Source organism: Zeugodacus cucurbitae, chromosome 4 (assembly GCF_028554725.1).
Source record: "Zeugodacus cucurbitae isolate PBARC_wt_2022May chromosome 4, idZeuCucr1.2, whole genome shotgun sequence".
NCBI lineage: Eukaryota > Metazoa > Arthropoda > Insecta > Diptera > Tephritidae > Zeugodacus > Zeugodacus cucurbitae.
In genome coordinates this window covers 39,942,388-39,951,216 of record NC_071669.1, presented here as the reverse complement: position 1 = coordinate 39,951,216, position 8,829 = coordinate 39,942,388, and positions in this window count along the sequence as shown.

Below are 8,829 nucleotides of genomic sequence, written 5' to 3'. Positions count from 1 at the left end.
CATAGTTCAGCGAATAAAAAGACAGCGGCTACGCTGGCTAGGTCATGTTGTCCGAATGGACGAAAACACTCCAGCCCTGAAAGTGTTCGATGCAGTACCCGCCGGAGGAAGCCGAGGAAGGGGAAGGCCTCCACTCCGTTGGAGGGACCAGGTGGAGAGCGACCTGGTTACACTTGGGATCTCCAACTGGCGCCGAACTGCAAAGGAGAGAGACAGGTGGCGCACTATCGTCGATTCGGCTATAACCGGCTAAACGGTTGCAACGCCAATCACATATAAATAAAACAGTGTATAAATCTTATTTTACAGCCTTTTGAAAATGTATATGTTTCAATGAAATTTTCTATAACTCGAAGTCTCTCTAACTCGAAGTTTTTTTGTGGATTATGGTGATTCGAGTTAGAGAAGTTCCACTGTATTTCATTTAGAATTATAAATTTCGACTGTTTTATATGACTGTTTGCTTCCGCGTTTTTTCACTGAAAATCTCTATCGTAATCTGTTCTTCTATCATCCGAAATAACAAACTTTTGAATTGGCAATATCGTTTAGCAATCAAATTTCATACAGATTCCCTTCTCTAACTCGAATTTCTATAAGTCGAAGTTCTCCATAACTCGAACTCTGTAATTAATAAAACAATTTATTAAACTGCAATTTACGGATATTTAACGCATTTTTATTGAAAAATATATCTCTAAGTGAGTACTCGAATTAACAAAAAATTTGATGTAACGAACAGGCCTGACAATTAATGTGTTCGTTATTTCGGAAAACTACTGTACTAATTAACTTATCGCAAAATAAAGTATGTTCGAACTAAGTAACTCAAGCGAAAGTAGATGTGCGTATATTTATTATGAAATTATAAACTTGTACATAATAGCTGTCATCGATTGGCTAAGCGTTATAGAGAAGCCAAAAGAACGCACTATCCAGTAATTAAAAAATGTCCTCTTAAGCATACGCAATAGTGCTGAACAATTTGCTTAGGTGGAGAAATACTTGAATCTGTACAAAAATATTTCTGTATCCCTTTACGTGTTCTTTAATAAATTAAAATGTATTTCAAAGTAAAAACAACAAACATATTTATATGTATTGTCGTTTTTGTACTTTGAGTCGTTTTTACCATTGTGAATAGTATACATATGTAAAACAAAATTTGGCAGCACTCAGCTAGCGGCGATAGCATTTTTAATGATATGCGGATGCATACTCTCCTGTACGAATTCAACTAGATAACTTTGTTGTTGCTTTCACATGTAAATTTTTTGACAGACGAGCAGCGCCCAAAGATAGCGAGCAGAGAAGTGACCAATCGATGGCAGCTAATGTTATTATAAGCTTCATAGCTAGCAGAAGATTAGGGCGAAATCCAGGGAAACTTGTGAAGGAGAAGTACTGTCTTCTACACCTACATCAAGGAAATCAAGGTACCCGTATAGCAAACCTAATGAATAGATGGCAAATTTGGATGGATTGGGACCCGATGCTTCTGTATATAACGTATTCAGTGGATATGACCTTCAGTATCTTCTCTTGTGCCTAGATCTCAAGACAGTGCTACAAGATGCCTTCGGAAAGTTGGAATATTGCTATAAACGATGTATCAATCTCAAAGGCAACTATGTTGACCTATTTAAATTCATAATTCGCAAATGTTTCTCAGCTAAGTTACAGTAAAGTTATAGTTAACAAAGTACAATGATTGAAAAGGGGCTTGCGCTTTGCTCCAATAGTTGAATTATGTAATTTTAATTAAAATCGATGAATACTAGCAAGTACACAAACAAATATATGTATATACTAGCATTTCATTTGAATTTCTCATTTTCATCATACCCGTACCGAGTGCCCAAAGGCATGAACTTAGTCCTTTCCTTCGACCAACGTTTTCCAAACTAGTTCAAATTAACTGTTATGATTAACTGTTACGATATTGTGTCACATTTGCCGCAACGTTTTGCAACACAATGAAGTATGCATTTAAATGTATATTCATCATATTCGAATTGTGGCACTCTAACAAGAGCTATAAATAAATATTTCAGTGTAAATGGAAACCGAGAATATGCAATGCAACACACTTTACATTGACTACAAACGATTTACAATGCAGCGCCGATACAATTACTTCAACGTGCCACAGCCGGAGGCGCTTACAGTGTGCAGTTTCCCAGACAAATGCATAAGTAAACCTACGTGCAAATTTATAATGTTGTCTGTAGTACACTTGTGCATATGAAATTGTGTTGCGACATAATGGCCAAGCGCAGCAATATTTCATATATTGCCAATATAGTGAACGCGGTGAAAGAACCGGTGGGCTCGCCGAGGCGTAACATCAACAGCTTTGCCGCGGGTCGATGCGCGGGGAGAACATAAAATATGACTGTTTACTAACAAAAGCGCTACAACAAAAGCAACAACGCACTAGAATCGTAACATGTGTTTGGCGCTTTTTTCGTTGTTACCGGAGCTGTTGCGGCCTGTTGCAGCTGTTGTTTCCTCCAGCGGCTCATTTACGCACGTTTGTAGCAGCCAAAGGCCAAAATATTCAAAGAAATGTATTTTTCGATCGCTTACCAATAATGCCTCTAGGCACCAATCGGCGTTACCACTTCTGCACTGATTTACGCACTTGCTTTTGCGTGAGCCTGCGGGACAGTCGAAGGTTGTAGTATCGATAATATTCTATAGAAAGATACAGTTAAATAACAAATAGCCTAACATATAAATTTACTTTTTTTATTTCACAACCTCATTAGCGTATATACAGATTAGAATTTACGTCTGATACCTAAAAAGGTGATAACACTTGGACTATTCGAGACAGTTCTTTGTGAAATCAGAACCACTCCTGTAGTTATGTTTCACTGCTGGAAGATATCACCATCTATGTACATACTTATATATCATCTGTTTATGCATTTCATTAAATTCATATGGCGCATTACTATATACTTATAAAATAATTTTTCAGCAATCGTAAGTTCCAGGAAAAATGGGCATCTTCTGAATTATATTCGATTGACATTGGAGTTACCCAAGGGAGCGTCTTATAGCCTAGAGACGACAAAGTTATTTCGGATTAACAGTTTAATCAGTTCTAAATATGTAGGTGACAGACGGCAGCAAAGCGAGTTATAAACTCCCATAAACAGCTGATTGGCAATAATATTTCCATTTGAGTCAAATAAAATTGGATAGGAAGCAAATAATGCGGTTGTTAGCCGCACAATTAGTACAAAATTACTAATTACTAAAAAAATATACATAAATACGTTATTATTAGAACCTCCATTTTAGAAAAAAATAGCTATTTCATTGCATGAATATGTTTTTGTTTACATTTCACTGTAAAACAGCTGTCAGTATTGCATATTTTCATTCACAATAGGTTAAAAGCGGCCATGTTTAACAATGTTGCCAACGAAAAATGCCACGAATTCCCACTAACTCTCTAAAATTTTGAGGATTAAATGGGAGTTAGCAAACGGAGTTAACTGAGATAACTCTCGAATTAACCCCGATTAAAGCAGTTATTCCGAAATAACGCCTCCGTCTGTCAGGGGTATTGGAGGTAGCAACTTATACGACGTTTATTGCCACATGTTTTTATCCTAGTGATGTCTCACTTCACTTACAAGAACAACTTAATATTGTCGAAAAATGGTTAAAGAATTGGAAGATAGAGATAAATGCACAGAAATACGTTCAGATAACGTTTATATTAAGGACTGAGAAATGCCCCCTGTAACATTAAATGGCTCTACAATACCTGAAAGTGAAACTGTCAAATACCTTGGTCTTTATTTGGACAGACGACTCACTTGGAAGACACATATAAAAGAGAAAACGAAGTAACTCAAATTTAAAACTAAAAAAATGTACTGGCTTTTAGGTCAGCGATCACAACTTAGCCTTGAAAATAAAGTACCACTGTACAAATCAATTCTGAAACATGTATGAGTTATGGGGGACGGCGAGTACATCGAACATTGAAATCCTCCAAAGATATCAAACGAAAACTTTAAGAAGCATTGTAAGTGCTCCTATACATACCTTTGTCAAAGACGAAATTGGCAAAGCCTGTCGAAGATACCTAGATAGACTGTCTAACCATGAAAACTTATGTGCAATAAATTTACTGGACAACAGTATGGATGTTAGACGCTTAAAACGAACTCACATTTTGGATCTCCCATATAAATATTAGGTAGTTTTTAGAATATTTTTAGCAAATAATGTAATTAAGAATATATTGATTAGTCTCAATGGAGAACAATCAATCCTGTCACTATTAATGTATTTAAAAAATTTACCGATTGTCAATATATATATCTCTAGGCTCATATGTCACTAATAATATATGTATATCAATAGATAGAAATCCACTTAAGCAGAACCATTTGAAAAATGCTGAATCACGTTCCAGCGCTATATTTAAGAGAAGATATTTTCTCGTTTTGCAAACGTCTTAGTTCACAATTGGATTTCGTTCGGCTCAGCCTACATATTTCTCACGGGTAATTTTATTATGAATAACTCTTCGAAACGCTCGAGGCATTGCATGCTGCAATTAAAATTTGCAGCAATTTCCTCCTGCTCCCGCAACTGCTACCGTTGTAACCTTTGTTGTTGTTGTTGTAAAAAACTGCAACTTCACGTGATATTTTTCGCATGACAAGTAACAGCTTGATTGGCTTCCCAAACTGTTGGCGTTGATTTGGTAGCTCACGGGCTCTTTGACGGATATTCCGCTAATTCCACGAGTTATAAATGGCATGTAAAGCCGAGGTACATACATGTATGAAGGCGAAGTATTTTATGCGTTATGAATGGTTGTGGTTAAATTTGTAATTACATTGCTTGCACACCTTACACTGCACAAAAGGCTTGAGTTCGCACATATGAAATTCTTATGTGGAAGCTTGGTGTTGTGGAATTTCGTGTTTAAATTTAATATTAAAAAAAATAAATAAAAGTGATTTGGATGAGTGATTTAAATACTTATTTAAGCTCTACTTTTCGAAGCTTTCGAGACAGTTGGAAATAGAGTAAGGAGCAAGGAACTATAATTTTAGAAATTTTTGCAATAACAAGACAACTGAAATATTTAAATAGTCAAGTGCGGGAGAGCGAAAATGATATTAAGACTTCATACGCCTGTCGTTTTAATTGCCTTAATGTTTGTTCGCTGCAATTAAGTGCATTGCTTAATTCTTCTTAATTATTCCAGCAGTATTTAAGTTTTGTATATACACACATATATCGACATACTCGAATTTTAATGCGTTCATACGCCCATAGGTGCATTTACTGTGTGTAGCAGCCCGCAGCATTTGTCGCAACTCTTAAACTAGTATGATTAAATAAATTGTAACTTTCCATGCCACCAATTTAGCTTTTTGTTCACTTTGCGTTATGAATTTAAATCAAGTACAATGTTTCAGCTTGTCACAAGTAAAAAGTCGCTAAAACGTTTACGCACCTGAGCCCCTTCATATATTTATATGTAATAGAGTATACATATATGAAATTTTGTTGCCAGTAGCGTTCTGTTGCTGGTGAGGTTTGTCGTGTTTGGCCGGCGGCTGTAATTAAAAAGAAGGTGGAGTTAGTTAATTGATACTTTGTACATGTCGGCCTATGGAGGCACAACAAAACTTTTAGTAAACTCACATACACACATATTTTTCCATGTAGTTTGATACTCATAAACCTACTAAACTAAGTAGTTAATACGAGCGATTAACAAAGCTAAGCGAATATGTTTACACCGATAAATACACATTTACTTAAGTGGAAGTAAGGCACAAGGGCCCCACCTGTTGGTGTATTGCGCAATAGGATTTGGTTACTTACACCAACAACCAAATTTCTCGCCTCAACTCTATTTGTATTCGATTAAAAATTAATGTTGTAAAATGAGATTATTCTTTTGGTAAATCGATCAAACTTAACGGTTTAATCAAGCAACGACTGTTAATTTCATCATGTATGTATGTTTATAGTCGGCATCATGTCCACTCGAATAACGAATATAGAGCATTTGGGTCGTAAGATAACGATTTTCTATGAAGTATTAGCTCGATTTTATTAATTAGCACCGGGGCATTTTTAGGGTTAGGTCTTTAAATTCGGTATCTGAGGTATGGAGAAGTTGTAGTCTAAATTCGATAATTTTTAAATGAGCACTAGGTATATCAAAATTTATCAAGTCTTTTTTTGTAGTAGAGTAAAGATTTTTAATATTCCACATATGTAGTTTTGTTCATATTAACTCTCAAATAATGATTTCAATAAAGATATCTTCAGTGGAATATATTTTTATACTCTCGCAACAAAGTTGCTAAAGAGAATATTATAGTTTTGTTCACATATCGGATGTTTGTGTCATCAAGAAGTAAAAGAGTTAGATATGAGGTTATATGTATATATATACTGAAATGATCAGCATGACGAGTGGAGTTGAAATCCGGATGTCTGTCCGTCCGTCTGGGACGGGATATCTTAATGAAACTTGGACCACATGTTCCTTGGTACCGTGAGAGGGTTGCGTGCATGGTTGGGCAAAATCTGACCATTGCCAAGCCCACAAAATGGCGAAAACTAAAAACACATAAAGTGTCATAACTAAGCCATAAATTAAATAAAAAAGTAAATAAAATAAACAGTAAACTGGATAATTTAATAAAGGATCGCACTACGAAGGTGCATATTTGGATGTAATTTTTTGGATAAGTGGGCATGGCCCCGCTTCCAAATCGGTTATTTGTATATATCTCGCAAACCAATGAAGCTATATAAACCAAACTTTCTGCCGTCGATTATCGTACGTACTCCACTACACACCATGAATATAATTGAAATCGGATAATAACCACGCCCACCTCCCATACAAAGGATAGGTTGAAAATTACTAAAAGTGTGTTAACTCACTAACGAAAAACGTCAGACACACTAAATTTTACAGAAGAAATAGCAGGAGGAAGCTGCACACAGATTTTTTTACAAAATGGAAAATGGGGGTGGCATCGCCGACTTATGGGTCTAAAACCATATCTCAGGAACTACTCGACCAATTCGAATGAAATTCGGTATATAATATTTTCTTGACACCCTGATAACACGGACAAAATGGGCGAAATCGGTTCACAACCACGACTACTTTCCTTATAACTCAATTTTGAATTCCATCAGATTACTTCACTTTATAATATATACATAAGGAACCAACGAAGATAGCGGAATAAAACTTTACACAGATAGTGCATATCATCTCTGGCTTCACTTGCGAAAAATTTTCGAAAAAGGACTATAACTTTCAATGCCCCAGATATCGAACATGTTGAACTCAGCGCCTAAGAGTAAATTTTAACCGAAAATATGGGTAAATCTCTCAGATAATTTAATGTAATTCAGAGGAAATTGTTTTCTTCTAATAGTGTGATTCTGTTTCAAATATTATTAAAATCGGATAATAACATCTCCTAGCTCCCATATATCTAATTATAGGTTTTTCAAAAATACGGTGGGCTTTATTTCGCATATATGTATTGGTTAATATGTGAGATATCTTAGCAAAATTAAGTGAGCGTATATTGGATATAGTGCACCTTGCTGGTGAAAATTAATGAAATCGGTTCAGGAAATACCTAAGTCCTCATATACTATATATGAAGATTTTCGTTATTCTATTAAACTTTATGCCGAATTTATGGTTAAATTGTGTATTAACTTAATAGAATTTCTTACTTAGCCCTTCCTTACTTGTTTTTTTATTATTCCCTTACTAGTTCGAAGGACCTCTTACTTTCCAATGTGGGTCAAAAGGATCTCGCCACTGCACAAGTGCTGTTTGTTGTCCAGCGCTTGGCTAGCACATGCGATGTCCGTATGTCTAGCGCTCTTGCGCAAGTGAGCCATAGACTGCCAACCAGCTCCCATACCTTCTCTAGCAAGCTGGTCTGCTTTGCAGTTACCAACGATTCCGCTGCGACCGGCCTTACAGCTAAATATTTTTGATTATTGTTAAAGCACACTGCGAAGGAGTATACATTTGTTATTATACTTGTAAAACTAACTTTTGTCAGGGACAATTTTACAAACGCCAGTAGACCCCAACCTGAAAATATATTTGTGTGATTTTTATTTAATTACTAATTGTTCCTTTCCAAATTGAATGGCCCTAAGCGGGTATACTGGTCTAGACGCATGAATTTTAGGTATTTTTTAAACTAAGATAAAAGAAATGAAAAACATTTTCATGGCCTTAATATCAAATATTAATATGCGAAATATGTCCACATCAAGACAAATTCTAATGTCTTTCTTAGCAATGAGGTACTGCTAAGTCGTTTTATAGATTCAATATACATAATTCAATTCCTATGAGATGGAGTTGCGTACAACTTCAAACTTAATTAAAATATCAAATTTAATTGCAAAGAATCATTTGCATTATTCATTCATACACATGTACATGAACATATGCCTGATTGTATGTAAAGTGTCTTTAATTCTTTCTAGTGTCGCGTTCGGCACACCTGCCTGCTAGTTTTCAAAACGCACTTAACCGTTTGCTCGTTAATAATAATAGCATCGCTCAATAAAGAAGTAGAATACATTAGAGTGAACCTAGTTTTTTCTCCGGTGAAAATGAATTGCAAAGCAGTTAGCAGACATCGTAGATATGTAAAATACGAATATGTAAGTATAATGGCTTGCAAAGACAATCATTGGCCATGTTTCTACATTCATCAAAATGTGTGCGCTTGTGTGTGTGAGCAGAGCTATAATCTTTTACAGCCGATCAAATTG